At 48.7% G+C, this 17,098-nt stretch overlaps 1 long non-coding RNA gene across 2 annotated transcripts in view; it reads right to left on the bottom strand.

The window, feature by feature from the left end:
• The window catches only part of LOC148216948 (uncharacterized), a 40,034-nt gene that overhangs the window by 9,196 nt on the left and 13,740 nt on the right, over positions 1–17,098 (bottom strand). For both annotated transcript variants that reach the window (XR_015798124.1, XR_015798125.1), the window contains exon 2: positions 458–8,842. This is a non-coding gene — a long non-coding RNA (uncharacterized LOC148216948). The remainder of the gene's footprint in view (positions 1–457; positions 8,843–17,098) is intronic.

Below are 17,098 nucleotides of genomic sequence, written 5' to 3'. Positions count from 1 at the left end.
CCTAGTGACCCAAAACAGGGCTGCCAGGCGGCATTCTGCGGACACGATAAGGGTGGAGAAGTAGAGGCGTTTCACCACTCTTATTGCTACAAGGTAGGCCTTGATAGAGGCTCTAACCTGTGTTTGGTCGGATTCGGTCTTTGTTTTCCTCCAGCATTGCTGCTGGAAGTGAATTTTTTGGAATTACTCCTCCCCAATATTGTGTGCAAAAGATCTTTCTTACTCACATCCCCTCTTGGCTTGAAAGTAATAGTCACTGTTGATCACATGCAAACCCTGACATGTTTGATAAGAGTCTGTTTGGCCCTTCGTGGAACTTGGTTCTCACAACAGCTTTAGATAAGCGCTTAGACATGAGGACCGTGTCCTTGCTTTTAATTTAATGTTTGTACTGGAATAGTTACAAAAACAAATTCACTAGAGAGGTGCAAAGCCCTCTGGATGGAATTCCACTTACCTCCAAGCATGTCAACGTTTCCTCTCCTTCTCAGAATGCAAGGGAATTCTCCCCGCTCCTTACGCAAAGGGAAGGGATCAGACTCCGGGCTGCGGATTCTTGGTGGCCAAGGAAGAGGAAAGTCTCGGGTGGGCCCAGGAGCAGCATCAGAAGCCCAAAGTTAAGGTGGTTCAAACCAGACCAGCATGGAGAATAAAAGTGGTTTCAAATAACCAACAGAATAAACTAGCCCCGCGGTGCACCCCGCAGCTCCTTTCCTAGCCCACCCACACAACTCCTGACCTTCCCCCAACAGCTCCGGGGCTGCCCTTCCGCCCTCCTTCCTCGCCTCAGATCCCGAGGTTGCTCCACGCCACTCTGGCGCCTCTGCCAACTCAGCCCAGGTGGCAAGCTCTGAGATGGGACTTGTCCAAAAGGGCCAGAAAAGCCTTGGGGGCGGGGGCAGCGGACTCAGGAAGCAGGGCAGGGGGATTTCGACGGACCTCAGCCGGAAGACCCAGCCCTGCAGAGCCTCTCAGAGAAAGCGGGGTTGAAAGCAACAGGCTTTCACTCCTCCCACTCACCGCATTCAGAATGTTCAAAAACAGTTTAAAAAGAATGCCAAATGGATGCGCAATTAGCGAGGCAGAGAATAATGAAACCATCTCATTGATGTTGCTCCAAAAATGGAGTGGAGGGCCTGGCACCTGACTGGCAGCTTTTCCCCAGCCCCATTGGCATGCTCTGGGATCCACCCAGACAGGCTGCAGGCAAGCAGCGTGGGCCCAGTCTTGCCCCTGCTGCCAACCGCTTGGGGTTTTTTTTGTCTGCGCTCAGTCATTGCTGACCCTGCAGTGACTGCTTGGACGAGTCCTTGCAGTTTTCAAGGCAATTGTTTTTCAGAAGTGGTTTGCCAGAGCCTTCTTCCTAGGGCAGAGCCCAGCTGGCGAGCGCAGGAGGCGGGGTTTCCGTTGCTTCGCGCCCTTTTTGGGCGCGCATGGTTTTTCGCGCTTACCAGCAACTGCTCCCGACTCCTTTTTGCAAGGCGCCACCAGCATTTTTCCTCCCACCAGAGTGAGAGTCCCCATTTATCTACTCACGTGAGTTTTCGAACTGTTGGGTTGACAGGAACTGGGGAGGAAACAGGAGCTCACCCTGTTTAATGCAAAGGCTGGACTCGAACCGCTGAAGCATCGACCATTTCTGGCCGGCAACTTTCAGCGTCATTAAGCCACTGCGCCACCGCGTCCCCCTAACCGCTTGGTAGTGAAGGCAATAAAGACGCCTGAGGGGCAACTCCAGCCCTGCTGCCTCACTGGGTGTGCCCAGGGAGTGGAAGAGGTTGGGATTTTTAGGAATGCATAAAAAAAATCAGTCTTATCTAAAAGTGGGGGAATATTCTAAAAGGAGTACTGCACTCCTGAGAAGTTCTTCTGAAATACCACAGAATCATTGTCAGCCGCAGGACCTTTCCCCACTACCGAGCTAAAGTTTTCACTCAGCAGAAAATCCATCCAGCCTTCAGTTCAATCCTTCTTCTGTCTCTGTTACACCTGCTCTGACTCACTCTGATCTACTCACTTTCCTCCAAGAGAACAGGCAATCAAGTTCAGCATGCTTTGTGGACCCTGAGGCTCTCCTTGGATGATTTTGGAATACGGGGGAAAAAATTCCTTTCCCACTAAGGGTGTTTGTCGTAGGGCACTCTCACTCCTGGGCTGGCGACAAGTGGAAGGCTGGATATTGGGCTTGATGGACAATCAACCGTTGCTTTCTGGCACCATTTCTATTCCAGCGGCAACGAAGTTAAGCAATGCTGTCCTCTAGCGGCAGTTGATGCAATGCACCTCAATGCATGTTGTAACCTTTCAGGTGAATTGATACATCTGGAGGAGGGAGAGGCCTTTAAGACTGCAGGAGTCTTTCTTGGGTGCAGGAGGATGCGAATCCGTCTCCCCAAAATTCATGAAGCCCTGTGCTGTATTGCAAGGAAACCCAATTTGGTTGTGCTTCCTCCACCATGTGGCTTTCCTTCAGATGCCAACGAACGAAACGTCTCCGATGCCTTGTGAGGGACCTGCTCTAACCCTCCTTGGACGCCGTTCTGCCCCTTCTTGGGCAAGGAAGAGGCTGTCCTCAAGCTGCCCCCCCCCCCGCGTGAGTGAGGCTCCTCTGCAGCACTGAGCCTCTCTTGGCGAACTGAGACGGGGAGGGCGCAACCGGGTGAGTGCAGCTGCTAAGGGTCCCTCTTGCCTAGGACCTTCCTCTCTGGCACCTGCATGAGCTCCTGGAGGGCCCCTGGCACAGGCTGGAGAGAGGGTCAGCCAGCAGGAAGGCAGCTCGATCACTTGGGTAACGCGCGGTTCAGAACAGGAGGGTCAGTGCCTTTTGTAAGCAGAGCTGGGAGACGTCGCTAAGCTTGACTGCAGAACTTTGGGAAAGGTTAATGGCGTTAACGTTTTACGGCCCTGTTCAAAATTCTTCCAACCTTTTTATGTTTGGGGGGAAACAGAATAAATTTGAATGAGAGGCAAGGTAGGATGAGCCCCAAAGCGCGGCTGAGGAACTCTCTCCATCCCCTTAACCAGATCTCCGCATTTTTCTCTCTGTAAGGTGGTAGCATGGTTTCTATGCGTTTCGTGTGCATTCCTGCTCTCCCCAGAGCTGCGACTGTACATGGTGTGTGCGTGTGTGCACAGGATGGCACAGGGTGGGCTGCTTATGTGCCCCCGGGTCATGAAATCGGGAGGGGGAGGGACGTGGGCTTAGAATGGAGAGTCCCAACTGCCTCTTCTGAGGGGGGGGGATTTTTTGGAATATTTTTCCCCGCAGCCACCAGACAGACCAGGACCATTTTTAACTTGATCTTTCTTCCCCACAGACACAGTCCCGAGCCCCTCTGCCAGTCTCTTTCCACCATTCTGCCGACCGGAAAGCATAAAAGATGGCATGGCTCCAGCAGGGCAAGTTCTGCAGGCATTGCTTCTACAGGTCCTCCCTTAGGAGTTCCCCAGCCTCCAGCCCACTTCCTCTCATTCGGACCAGCTTGACGTGGTTAGAGCCATACGCGCCGAGTCACGGGCCGCTGCCCTGCTCCTCCAGCCCAGAGCCTTGGGAAAGGAAGACACCAGGCTATAGTTGGGGCCTTTACATTAAGGGCAGAAGAGAAATGGGAGGCTCAGCCCAGGAAAGTGCAGAGGGAAGACAGCCTTTGGCAGCACCGTGGTCCAGCGATGGCCCTTTCGTGCACCTCAAACAATTTACCTACAGAAAGGCTCCCAGGCTGGGGCCTGCATGAGGCTGAAATGGAGAAGGGGAGCAGGCTGTGCCTCCTCCGGAGCACCCCCCGCCAGTTGCTCCCCTGGCCTCTCTGCAACGTCTCCGAAGCCGTGCCCAATCTCCTGTGGCCCCAGCTCAGCCTTTGCCCTGCAGGCCTGCCAGTGGGCCAACTGTCCGTCTCTCTCCTGCTCGACCCCTTTTACACAGCCAGAGTTTCCGGGAAGCAGCAGTAGGGGGAGAATCAACAGAGGACCCCCCAGCTGTGTCTGGGCTGCAGTCAGGAATTTGAGATTCAGGTTTTCACATCAGACTTTCTAATAAGAGGTGCTGAGGTGCCACATGAAAAACAAACAACCCCCCTCATCAAAATATGACACCACCATAACAGAAACGTCCTCGCCAACCTAACGCGTTCTGACTGCCATGGGCACGGGATCCATCCTGCAAGTAAAGCTTCCCAGCAAGTCCTAAGCCACAAAGGGCTTCCAAGCTTAAATCCAGTGCCTTGAATGGCACTCAGAACCTGCCCAGAAACCTTTCCAGAGTGGGGCAGAGGGTCTTCCTACCATGCATCAGTCAGAAGCCCAGGGTAGGGGTAACTGTTGCCACTTTAACCCAGTCAGCCAATATCACAGCGGGTGCACAGAAACAAATCCTCCCCACTGCTCCTGTTTGAAAATCCAGGGACAGTGTTCCCAAGCCATGGCTCTGACCTTCAGGAAGAGCCTTCTCCAAAACAGGCCCCTTTCCCTGATGGAGTCCATCTTCCTCCTCCCCAGAGCACATTCAGCTGTTACTGAATGCAGGCAACTCCCAGGATTCACTGTTTCCTGGGGTTGGGTTCAATACGCCATAGAGGGAAGGCCATCCCCACGATCCGAAGCTCAGAATTATCCTTCCAGGAGCTTCTTTTGGATATGGGGACAAGAGAGGAGACCACAGTGGTCCCTTAGCATTGGCTTCTGGGTGGATGTGACCCAGCAGAAGGTTCTGAAGGCCAAGTCCTCCAAGCAGCCGAAAGGCTTTCACAGGAAGAGCATCAAAGCCCCTGAGAGGACCAGAAGAATGAATGGGCCCCCACTCGCCATGCCAAGCTCTGGTACCATGATGACATGGGATAAGTTTCTTGCTGGGGATGTAGGATTTTCTCCAGGGGGGTTGAATTGCCATGAACTAACGGGGCTCCCAAGGGAGGGACCCTGGTCACTGGTTCCTCCCATCCGAAAGAGGCCCCAAGGCTTAAGCCAGCTGGTTTTGCTGGGCTGCAGCTACTAATAGGGCACTCTTAAAGGGAGGTCCTTCAGACATTGGCTGCCCAGACACAGTAGCCTACTTCCTGCTCCACTCCAGCCACAATCCCGTGCCGAGGTGAGAGGGTGTACTTAAAACCAAATCACCAGCTTCATATTAAGCTTACAGTTTATTCTGCAATATGCCCCTTTAAACAAAAACAAAACTTCAAGACCACGGCCACACAGCCCGGAAGACCCACACCAGCCACCAAAAATAATTTATTTTTATTCACAAAAAACAGTTGATTAGTAAAACCTTCTCTGGCCAATCTTTCACCAGTGCAACCTTACCTCGAAGGGTAATTGTCGGTTCCACAACTTTTGCTTTGGATCAGCAGAGAAAGTCCTCTTCCTTGTTCTTCCACAGCCAGACTTTCTCTTGTTTTAAGAAGATAATAAAATTGTAGGCTTGGAGGGGTGCTGCGACGCTAACCCTTGCATTCAGTGTATCCAGCCAGACAGGTAGCTGACAGAGTAGCTGAGATTGGGAGAGTTTAGCATGCTGAGTTTAGTTTCTCACTGGAAGATGTTCCTGTGCAAGGAGGGCCTGTTGGCTCGGCATTAAAGGTGGAGATTTCAAAAACAAGAAGGGGGAACCCTGGGAAGAAGGGAGAGGAGAATTGAACAAAGTGCGTTGTGGTGGCAAGACTATGATGGATCTAAACAGTGTTTGACTGTTAAAGTTTTGATGTTGGTTTTAGTCAAACAATGGCAGCTGGTGAACCTAAAATGGATGTGTCACTGTAGCACCGCTAAACCTTTCTGTTATCCCTGGGCTGGCTGAAGAGAAGAGGGCACCGTCTGGAAAAGGCTGAGGAACAGGAGGGAAGTCAGGGGACTTCTGCTGCTCCATCTTCAGGGCCTGACAATGACAGAGGACAAAAGCAGCCGGAACAGCCTGCGATGGCCAAGGCAGAAAAAACGGCACAAACATTTGCCCTTTGGGGTCTGCAGAGCAGAATGCGAATAATCAGAAATAGCCATGGTTATGTACAGGCAGAGTTCAGCAGAATAGCTGCGATTCTTAGAGCATCTTTTAAAAATTCTTAACAAGATTAAAACGATAATCTCAAAGGGCAAGAAAGAGGAGGGGGAGTTTGGGACTCCCTGGCCTTGCAGCATGCTTGCTAACTCTTGCGGAGAAACGGGGTGAGCTTGCTGCCTTTGATGGGTGTGGTAAATGAGGCGGAAATGCAAAGAGCCACTTCTGTGCTGCACCTGAGAGTCCACAAAATGCTCAGTGTCTGGCCAGTGAGCCCAGCCCCTCGAGCAGGGCGGGAATCCGGATTCAAGCTTTCCAGACAGGGGTCATCCAGCCTCCGCTCGAACACACCACCGGAGCTGCGCTTCACTTTGGTCTTGGGTTTCTCTGCCTGCGCAACATCAGCTGGGGCAGAGGCAGATCAGCCCCCTTGAAGTTTTGTCAAAATACAGCAATTCCTCATCTTGTGATAAATTTTGAATACTGCATTGATTTGATTTGTAAGCTAGATGAAGAACACTATGGCTGTAAGTTTAAGCATGACATCAACCCCATACCTTTTGTATCAGAGCCAGACCCTCAGTTTAATCCAAATTGGGAGGGCAGAAGGGCTGGCTATTCCTTCCCTTGCCAGAAGGCATCCATGTGCTGCCAAGTTCTTTACCATCAACTCTGCCACCCCCTCCCCAAAGAGCAGAGCTGTAGGTTGGATACTCTGGGAGCACTGTAAGATACCCGGTTCCCAGAGATGGGGAGAAGTTCTTTCAACTGGCATTTTAAAACAAACGTATCTAATTCTGCATTTAAATCAGCATATAACATGACATTCCATCAAAATTCAGACTTTGATATTTTTAGTGCATTTTGCCAGATTTAAAATATTTATTTATTTATTCATTCATTCATTCATTTGATTTTTATGGCTGCCCACCTATGCAAGAAACTCTGGGCAGCGAGCAAACCAAAGCAGGGAGTTATGTTAAAACAGAAACAAACAAAAAACTAAAGCTGCATTGAGGTTCAAGGAACGCACAAAACTGGTGGACACATACAGCCATGCCAGAGCTCCCATACTAATGTCTGACCCCAACACATGGGGGAACAGCCAGGTCTTCACAGTCATGTGAAAGAGCAATAGAGCAGGAGCTGCCTGTATTCCAGGAGAGGGGGGCTGTTCCACAGGGCAGGTGCCATAACAGAGGAGGCACTCTTCCAGGGACCAGCTAGGTGGCAGGGTTTTATTGATGGCAGCCGGAGCGAGCCCACTCTGCCAGAAGCCACCAGGCAGAGGTGGTCCAGCAAGTAAGCTGGTCTCATGCCATGTGGAGCTTTAACGGTGACCACCAGCGCCTCGCATTGCACCCGGGAGCCTGCTGGGAGGGAGGCAGTACATCCCGCACAGCAGCAGCAGCACTACACAGACACACTGTGGTGTACCCAAAACTGTCTGTGCTGCTGCATCCTGGAACAGCCGCAGCTTCTGAACCCTCCTCAAGGGCAGCCCCATGTAGAGCATACTGCAGTGGTCCAGTCAGGAGGTGACTTGGGCACGAGTGACTGTGAGCAGGGCCTCCCAGTGCAGGAATGGGCACAAGTGGCATGCAAGAGGTATTTGTGCAAAAGCTCTCCTGGCCATGGCTGCCACCTGCTCCGTAGCAGGAGCTGTGAGTCCCAGAGGACCACCAGTTTGTGTACAGACCCTGAGTGGGGGAGCGTAGCGATAGAAAGTCACTGGAACTGGGGGGTGGGCCCTAAAACCCACAACCACTCAATCTTGTCAGGGTTGAGCCAAAGCCAGTTCTTCCCCATATAGACCCACATGGCCTCCAGGCACTGGGAAAGCACTTCAGTGGTATCACTTGCCAGCCTGGGGCTGAGAAGTACAACCAAGTATTGTTAGTTCACTGATGTACAGCCCTTACCCCCCTCCCGCAGAGGATCTCCCTCAGTGGTTTCATGTAAATGTTAAATAGGAGCTGGGCAGAGAGTCGAGCCCTGTGGCACCCTACAAAGCAGGCAGGGGCCTAGGACTGGACCTCTACTCCCCTGCCAACACCGACTGGAACCAGCCTTGGAGAGAAGAGGAGAACCCCAAAAGACCCGCCTCTCGCTCCCAACCCCCTCAATCAGTCAAGATGGATATCATGGTTGATGGTATCAAAAGCCACTGAGAGATCAAGGAGGGCTAGGAAGGACACACTGCCCCCATCCTGAGCCCGCCAGAGGTCAACAACAAGTGCAGTCAATGCCGTCTCAGAGCTATGCCCCAGCCTGAACTCTGACTGCCACGGGCCTAGTGTATTGGTAGAAAAAGTGTAGAGAAGATTCCATACAAAAATACACTAATTTGTTAGGATACTTATGAGTAAAAGAGAGTTGCAAGACAAAAATGCCAATGTTTTAAAAAATTACAGATTCAACTAATCAGATGAAGACATTCAGAAAGATGAGAGTGCCAGAGCCTCCTTGCTTTATTTCTGGATGCACCACCTGTTTCTGCAGATTAGTTGATCTGTTCTGGAAATGGCATTTCTCCTTTCAAAGTGCTTCCAGATGCCGCGCACAGGTGAGGTAGGGTGTGTCGATGCAAATGGGGAGGCAGCCTCAAATTACGAGTTCTGGGTCAGTGAACTTTTGGTGCCAGTTGGTTCTGCTGACAGTCCAGGGGATGTGCAGCGCTCCTTCGATATCCTGGCATTCCGCATTCAGTATCTGCCGCTTTTGCACAGAGCAAGTCTGATCAAATCCCAGGGACCATAAATAGATGGGAAAGAGCCCGAGATAATCTACTTTCACTAGCAGGGATCACTTCCAAGCTGCCTGGAATCCACCCTGCAAAGTCAATGGCTATGCCTAGAAGGAAAAAAATGATTGCTTTAACCAGTAATTTAGTACCGCTATAAAGGCTTAGCCTCCACTTTCAACCACACCAACTTCTAGCTGCTGGCCAGCGTTGGGACACAGTGAAGGAGTGGGAATGCCAGTCTCACACAGGGAGCTGGACTTGTCCAGTGGGCCAAAGTCAGGCTGCGAGCTACATTATGTGTAGTGTTTCCAATATAAATAATGTTTATATGTGCCAGTGTTTCCAATATAAATAATGTGAGACAATTGAAATTTAACCACTCTTTTTGTTCTCAAGAATTTAAAGGCAGCAAATATCTTTTTTTAGTCCGTACCTTCCTATTACCAGAAATAAGAAAAACAACCTCCAAATTAAAGGATGTTACCTGCCCATCTGCAGGCCCAGCAGAACTGATGGCTTGACAAAAATCATGGTTTTGGTCTCTGGTTTTGAAGGGCATTATTTTAATACACAATTTTATACTCTCTCTATATATATATTTCACATAATGTATAAACATACATGTAACAGTGCACTCTATCTTACTTATAAAGGGTTAACTTGCTTTATAAAGAGCACAGCATTCCCCCCACCCCATTTCCTTTAGAAGCAATTAGCCAGATGCCTGATTGTCTTTGAAGCCATAAATTAGCCCAGTACCAGGCTGGTACTGGCAAAGAAAAGTGCCAGAAGAAGCCTCAAATTCCAAAGAAGAGATAAGAAGAAGAAAAAAGTTAAACTTAGATTCACCTCTTTAGGAACCACCTTTACCCCTCCTTTACCCCTTTACCCCTCCTTAGACCATCCCAAAAATCCCTTGTATGGGTATGGGGGGATGTACTATCTGATTACATTTGTAAATGCCTATAAAGCCTCTGATGTTTGCTTTGTAAGGTGTGATTCAGTCAACATTCCTTTCCAATGTGTTGATTGGGGTCACCCAGCTGTGTCTTGATCAAAATACATCTGTTAATTTTCAATGAAGTCTCGTCTCAGGTTTTATTCGGCTCTATTGAAACTTGGGTAACAAAAGTGCCTTACAGTTTTGATCACTAATGTTAGTTTATCCTACTTGCAGAATCGTGTAACAGCCCTCAGTGCTCTTCTGAGACCTATAGGATCCTGGAAATACAACCCCATCATTTGCATGTAAGAGCTGGAGCTGATTTCTGTCTCAGCTTAAGAAGATGAGTATCCTCATTGTTAGGTAGCCTACCAAGATATGCATGCAGAAAAACAATAACGGGGCATCCATGCTCAATTCCATATTTTTTGGAAATGACATCTGACCTTCAGCTTTGCATGTTCATGAAGCTTTAGGAATTAGAAGAAGCAGGCATCAATCAGGCAAGGAGCTTCCAGCTTTTCCCACTATCTTGATGAATTGAAAAGGGCTGACTTAAAATCAATGAACGCTGCATAAAGGAAGATTGTAGAAGAGGTAGAATATTTCTCTACGAAATGCTGGAGGACTGAACATAGCAGTAGATTGTTTCTCTACCAGATTTTCCTATCCAGTCCCTTAGTTTCCCATATGGCATATATTCATTTGTCCAAAGCAAATTAATAGGTCTATACTTTGTTGGGGCATCTCCTCCCTTTTTGTTAAAGGGTAGCTGTAATTGTAAGGCCCTGATCCCTAGGGGTGCTATCTATAAGCAATGAAACTCATGAGGTCCTTTGTAATTCAGAAAATCTTAAAATCCCTGGCTGAGGGCTTTTGGCCCTTCCCTGATCTTAATTGGGTAATTAGTCATTAACCTCTGCAACCCTTGCTAGAGGCCAAGCCAGGTCTACTGAGGGCTGAGGCCCTTTTTGATCTCCTGCATCATTATACCATTTTCTAAAATTCCTCTCCCAGGTCTCAGCTATTAACAGGAAGCATTAATATTTCAACAGTGGCCCATTTTTTAAAGGCACATTCTTGTTTCTTACTGTTTGCACACAAGAACTGCCCGGATGCTACTACAATGTCCAGTGATCCAGCACCTTTCGTAGTAGAATTTTCTTACGTTGGAGAAGTTGCTCATAAAGGTGCTTTTTCTGAAGATCTTGCACTAACATTATAGGCCCTTTAACTTTACACCTCATCATTGGTAATGCACTTGTTTGGGTTCTGCACATACTTGCATTGTTTATATTGGACAGTGTGTTTCTGGGATAATACTTTTTGTCAGACCTAGAGAGTCTTGTTGTAGGACTCTGAGAATCTGCAGATAAAAAAGAGATGTATATCAAGAGTCACTGTCTTGCCCTGGGAGGAACCAGAATGTAATCTTTCCCATGGAAAATCATATGGTTGATATAAATAAGGCTGCTGAAAAATAGATTTTAAACATAAATGGGAAGTGATAACTATCAAACTGAAGAATAAAGATGAAATGATTTTCAGAGCAGAACAAATGACTGAGATGGTACAGGTAGTCCTCACTTAACAACCACAATTGGGACCGGAATTTAGGTTGCTAAGTGATGCAGTCATTAAGCGAATTATCACTGACTGCCTTGCTTAGTGACCACAATCCCGGCACTCCCGGCTGCTGTCATTAAGCTAGAATCACAGTTCATTAAGCAGACAGAGTCTGTGATGGAATGGTATGGTGAAGGCCACGCTCAGGGAGATAAGCATTTCCTTAGCCCCCAGAATGAGCATGGGAAGGTGAAGAGGATGAGGGTGGCACAACCCCAAGGAATTCACAGTGTTTGCTTACTGGCTTGGGAAGTTTAGATTCAGTCTGGCGAGATTCTGTCTTGTAGGTGGAAGCTAATAAATGCAATAGAACTGTAACTGTACTGTCTCGTGGAGTTCTTTGGGTTGAACCTGACAAAGTCCCAGGTAAGGAGCGTGGGGGTGCCGCAGGTGGGTGGGGGAGGCTCGGGGAGACCTGGCGCAGGCCATGCATGAGTTGGGGGATGCTGCGGTGTGGCGCAAAGCCGCAGCCGCCCCAGCCCGTCCCGGCAGCACTTACGACTGCAGAGGTGCTGCAACTCCCCCCACCCGCCTATCTCCCCCCCATCTATGCCCTTTTGCCCACCCTGCACAGCGGTACTTGGTGGCAGCAGCACCAAGCCTGGGACTGAAGTCTCACCACCGCCCCCAGGCCCTGACTTCAGTTTAGATTCGGTCTGGTGAGATTGATGTCAGGTTTTAGGGGCAGGTTTTAGTCAGGGAACCCGGTCTCGGGGTCTTGCATCAATTCTGTGTTCTGGTCCCCTGGGCTGTATCCCAATTCCTACTCATTGGATCTTCAGAGGCTGTTGCTGCTGAACACCAGGGCAGTCTGTAATAAGGCCTCCCTCATTTGAGGTCTAATCATGGATAAGAGGGCTCACCTGACATGCATTACCCAAGGCCTAGATGGGCATGGAGGAATGAGGCTCCCTTTCAGAAGTGGGCCCATCTGGGTTTTGAGGGTAGCATAAACCAGTATCTCAGGGCAGGGGTGGTGGAGTAGCTATGGTCATCCAGGACCGTCTAGCAGCTTTCAGAGGCGCTGGTCCACAGATTACTGTGGAGACCTTGTTGGGCTCTAAGAAACAGTTGGGATTGTTGTTCTACCAGCCTCCCTGCTGCGTAGCAACTTTCCTGCCTAAGCAACTTGATTGGCAATAGAATTCTCCAGACCTATTGGGGGGCAATCTACCTTCTTTGGGCAGGGATTCTGATGTGGCTTGGGATTTTGTGGCCACCATAACAGCTATGGATCACTGAGGGCCTGACACACAGCAATGGTCATACGACGGATCTAATTTTTCTGTTGGGGCAGTGGCAACATGATCTGGGCTTGGGAAAGATTACCATAATTTGCCACCCATATTCTGAACAAGATGGCACTATCCCAAATGCAACTGGTGTGCCATCTGGGAGTCTTCCTGGGCTTGTGCTCTTGTTTCGGGCAGGAGGGCTTTCTCACAACGTCATCTTGTGGGCCAACTGCACTCTTTCATGGATCAGAAAACACTGCTCACAGTCACTCGTGTCTTGATCATCTCTCAGTGCATTATCTCACACTGCCTGGAGTTGCCCTTGAAGCATACCCTGGAAGTGCAACTGGTCCAGAAAGCAGCAGGGCAGACAGCTATTGGTGCACCTCAGTACACCCCTATTAGGTCTCTGCTCTAGGAGCTGCCCTGTCTCCCAGTAGGCTTCCAAGGGTATTCCAAGGTATTGGTTGTCACCTATAAAGCGCTTGGGATGAGTTTTTTGCAACTGTTTCTACCCATCCCATTAGGTCCCACAGGAGGGGCATGCTCTGAGTTCCATCCATTAAAGAACATCACCTAGCAGGGCCCAGGAAGTGTGCCTTTCCTGTGGCACAGCATGTCCTCTGGAACATCATGCCCCCTGAAATTCTGTTAGCCCTGACTCTTTTGACAGTTAAGAAAGACTTAAAAACATGGATGTTTTCCCAGGCATGGGGGTTGGGAAGTTAGTTGAGATTGTGTGTAGTTTACTAATGATCTGGGTTGTCCTTAGGTGCCATTATCATATGTGACTTTTAAAAAAATTAATGTTATTTTGTTCTGTGAGTTTTTAACCTTATATTAGCCAGCCAGAGTCACTTTTGCAAGATGGGCAGCCATATAAATTGATAAATAAAATAACATAAAATAACTGTTATGTTGAGGAGGGAGTAATCTTGTTCCCCGGTGAGCAGGACCAGAACCAATGAATCAAAATATAAGAAACCAGATTCATGTTAGATAACCTGATGATGGTAGAATAGGTGGTCTCCTGGATTGGGATGCTTCCCTTCACAGAAGGCTAGATATCCTCCTGACCTAAATACTTTAGCTGATCCTGCATCAAGTAGGGGCTTGGACTAGATATCCTTTGAGACCCCTTCCATGATTTTACAATTAATCCACAATTAAGACATGGACTTCAGAGAGAAAAGCCAGCATTTCTTTCTTTGGCAGCTGACAAAGGGCTTCGTTTTGAAGAAAGGATGTTTTTCCCAGGGAATTGATGGAGTGAGGCTCCTCTGCAGTCCTCTTTCTTTCCCTTTCTATTAATCTGAATTAATCACAATGGCTCTGCTATTCTTGGGGAGGTTATAAAAGACCACAGACCACCTGCTTAGCAGTTCACCACTCAAATCCTACATGGGTCATTTTTTTCATGATGGATGATGGATCCATTTTTAAAATGATAACATCTGTTGCTTGTACACATTTTATTTATAATTCTTCCCCTGGTGATCATAATAGGAGCTTGGCAAGTAATCACCAGCTGTGTGAGTTAGCAAGGAAAGGCAGTGGTTATTTGATTTGTGAACAAAGGTAGTAGCCACATCTGGAGGGAATAAAACTACAGCTGAGGAGCTCATGAGACCATCCCATTGAAGGACTTGGAAATGACTAAATATATGGAGTAGCAAAACTACCCAATTGGTAGGTGACGGTGTGATGCCAGTCAAATCAATGGCACTAACTTTGCCCAATCCCCCAATATTTCAAGATTGAGGATCACCGACAAACTTTAGCAAGAATCACGAGTTCTTCCTCTCCATCATTACATGTTTCTCCTCCTCTACCTCATTCTCCTCCAAACTTTTTGTGGTACCAGATTGGCTATTTTTTTTTAGAAAAATACGACTTATTTTGATTGTGCCTTTAATAATTTATCCCTACCCATCACAGCCTCCTTTCTTTCTCCTTTGGGTGGGTGTAATTTCTATATTTTTAGCTCCTTATTCATGTATGTTTACCAGATCCTCTCCACAGGGTTATGATAATCACTGGCAATTGTGACTGTTTTATATTTAGCAAATAGGTAAAATATCATGCCTCCTACAATGCTGATTCAGAGTGTTTCCACAGCTATTTTCTAAACAATAATAAAAATGTGAAAGTATTAATTGCATTTGTTATTATTTTTGCTTAAGTATGAATAATACTGAGTATATCATAATTTCCTTCAAGGAGCTCAAGGGTCCCTCCTAAGTTTGTCCCCACAACAACCTGTGAGGCAGGTGGGGCTGGAAGAAAGCCACTCAGGAGACCACACTTACATATATTGGCACATGTATGTGTTCTAGAAATTGGGTGCTTTGAGATTTAGCATGTAGAAACTCATGGAGTAGAAGAAGAACATTATAAAGGAAAGTACCACAGATTTCTCAAGAGCAGAGACTTGGGCTGCTCCTGCTAGGCTCTCTCTCTCTATGGAGCTGTAACTGCTGCAGATGTTTCCCATGGCCTCTGACCCCAAAAGGGATCCTTGACCTCCTTTGTCTAGACCTTCACCAACCCTTTCCTACTTTTCCTGGCCCCTGTCTGAGGGATCAGTCATTCAGTAGAGGCAAGGGCCCTTGGTCCACTCTGCTGTCACTATGGGTTCATCAAGAATGGTAGGAACCACTAGGAACTGGCAGATTTCCTTGTTGAAAGGAAAGTTTTTAGCCCAGTTTTTAATTTCTCCAACATTAGGTCTGCTATTCCCATGTCTACATTCAGTGTGGCCAATTTCTTTATCTATTGGTGATTTGCCCATTTGAAAAATGTTTTTGGGGGTGTACTTACCTATTTTATTTTTTTTTATTTAAACAATTTATAAGGGCATCCATCTCAACAATGAGTCCAAGTGACAAAGATTAAGAAGCCAACTACAATAGAACAATCAACAATAATCCATCTAACTATGGTTCAGAGTCAAGGAAAAAAATCTTTCCCTACTTGCCAACCAACCACCAACCAATCCACTAGCAGACCTTATTAACACCTTGGCCCAAATGCCTGGAGGAACCGCCAGGTTTTAAGTGCCTTACGAGAGGCTAACAGGTTTGGGGCTGTCCAAGCCGCCAGGGATGCTGTTCCCCAGGCAGGTGCTGCCACAGGGAAGGCCCAGCTCCTGAGTCCAGCAAGGTGGTGCTGCTTAATAGAGGGAATCTGGAACAGGCCCTCCTTGCCGGATCTGGTGGAGCAAATAGAAGCCATTGGAGACATGGTCACAGATGTGAGCACACATATTGTTCTGTGCAGTTTCTCAACCCCCATCTTTGAATGCATGTTGTCTGAAATGTGTTGTTTGCAAGTAATTCTCCCAAGTATAATTTCTTTGGCACATTTTTTGTTTGAAATCAAACAATTCCAGTGAGGAGAAAAGATAGAAAAAGAAGAAAAGATATGAAAAGTGGCAGGAAATAGGAGAAGACTATTCATAAAGAAAAAGAACAGAGAGATAACCTGGAAACGGAGCCCTAGTGTCAGAAATGTCAGGTTCGGTCAGCACGAGGTTTCAGGGAAGCACGGGGCTGCAGGGAAGCTCGCAACCAGACCACGCGGAATCCACCGGCGGTAGCTAGCGGGGAAAAGAGGAACCGAAAGCGCCGCTAATTAACGAGCCACCTGCGGCCAGCTAAACAGGAAAACCGCAGCGGAAGCTTTTAATTACGAACTGATAACGGCGCGAGCAAGCAAGGAACGGGGCCGCAGGGCAGCGAAACAAGATCGCAACGCAGCACAGAACCCGCGGGTCTGCACGTAGCAGGGAGGGGCCAACCCAGCCGGAGGGGGACTGGCAATCAAGGACAATGGACTCTGACCGACCCTGCCATCATGAACGATCAGGGGGGACATTGGGGGCCTAATTGCCCACAGCCGCAACGCGATCACGAGGCGGGAAAAAGCGCGGGAAGGGGGAATATAACAAGTGATGCAATTGTACCAAGCCAGTCCTGGCTTTGCTTGTGACTACTACGTTACGCATGAGTAAACCTTCTTTGTGAACCACACGTGTCACGAGAGTTTCTCTGTCGAACGGGGCAAATCTCACATAAAGCCAGGACTCACCGTCAGCGCTACCCGGTACCACCGAGGAGCGTTTTCTTTCTCAATACAGGCATGACCAGCGACGAGGAATCCGTGGGTCAGCTGGAGCGCGAGGGATCCAGGCTCGCGGAAGGGCGGTCGGAGCCGCCCGGGAGCGACGGGGCAGCGGCCAGGGCCGGGCGCACTCCATCCGAGCGGTGGTCGATGGGCGTGAATCAAGGACCAGACGATTCGGGCGTTACGATGACCCGGGGTTCGGGGTTCCGGGACCGAGAGTGGAGCGAGAAATTCGCCCGACTAGAGGAGAGAGTCGAGCGACGCCTAGACGCCGTGGAGGCGATGCTCCAGACCCTACTGCAGAGAGTGGGGCCACCGGCGGTAAACGAGGAGGCGAGCGACAGGGGGGCGGTCCGACACCCCCCGGCACCACCCACGGCGCCCCGGTCGGAGGACCAACGGGCGGCAGACGCCCTGAGACTTCGAGGTATCAC

The sequence above is a fragment of the Python bivittatus genome, unplaced genomic scaffold (assembly GCF_059951505.1).
Source record: "Python bivittatus isolate LINGU-HERP-01145 unplaced genomic scaffold, Pbiv_v1 ctg000030_np1212, whole genome shotgun sequence".
NCBI lineage: Eukaryota > Metazoa > Chordata > Lepidosauria > Squamata > Pythonidae > Python > Python bivittatus.
The sequence above is the reverse complement of the archived record's forward strand: the minus strand, read 5'-3'. Positions and strand labels throughout refer to the sequence as shown.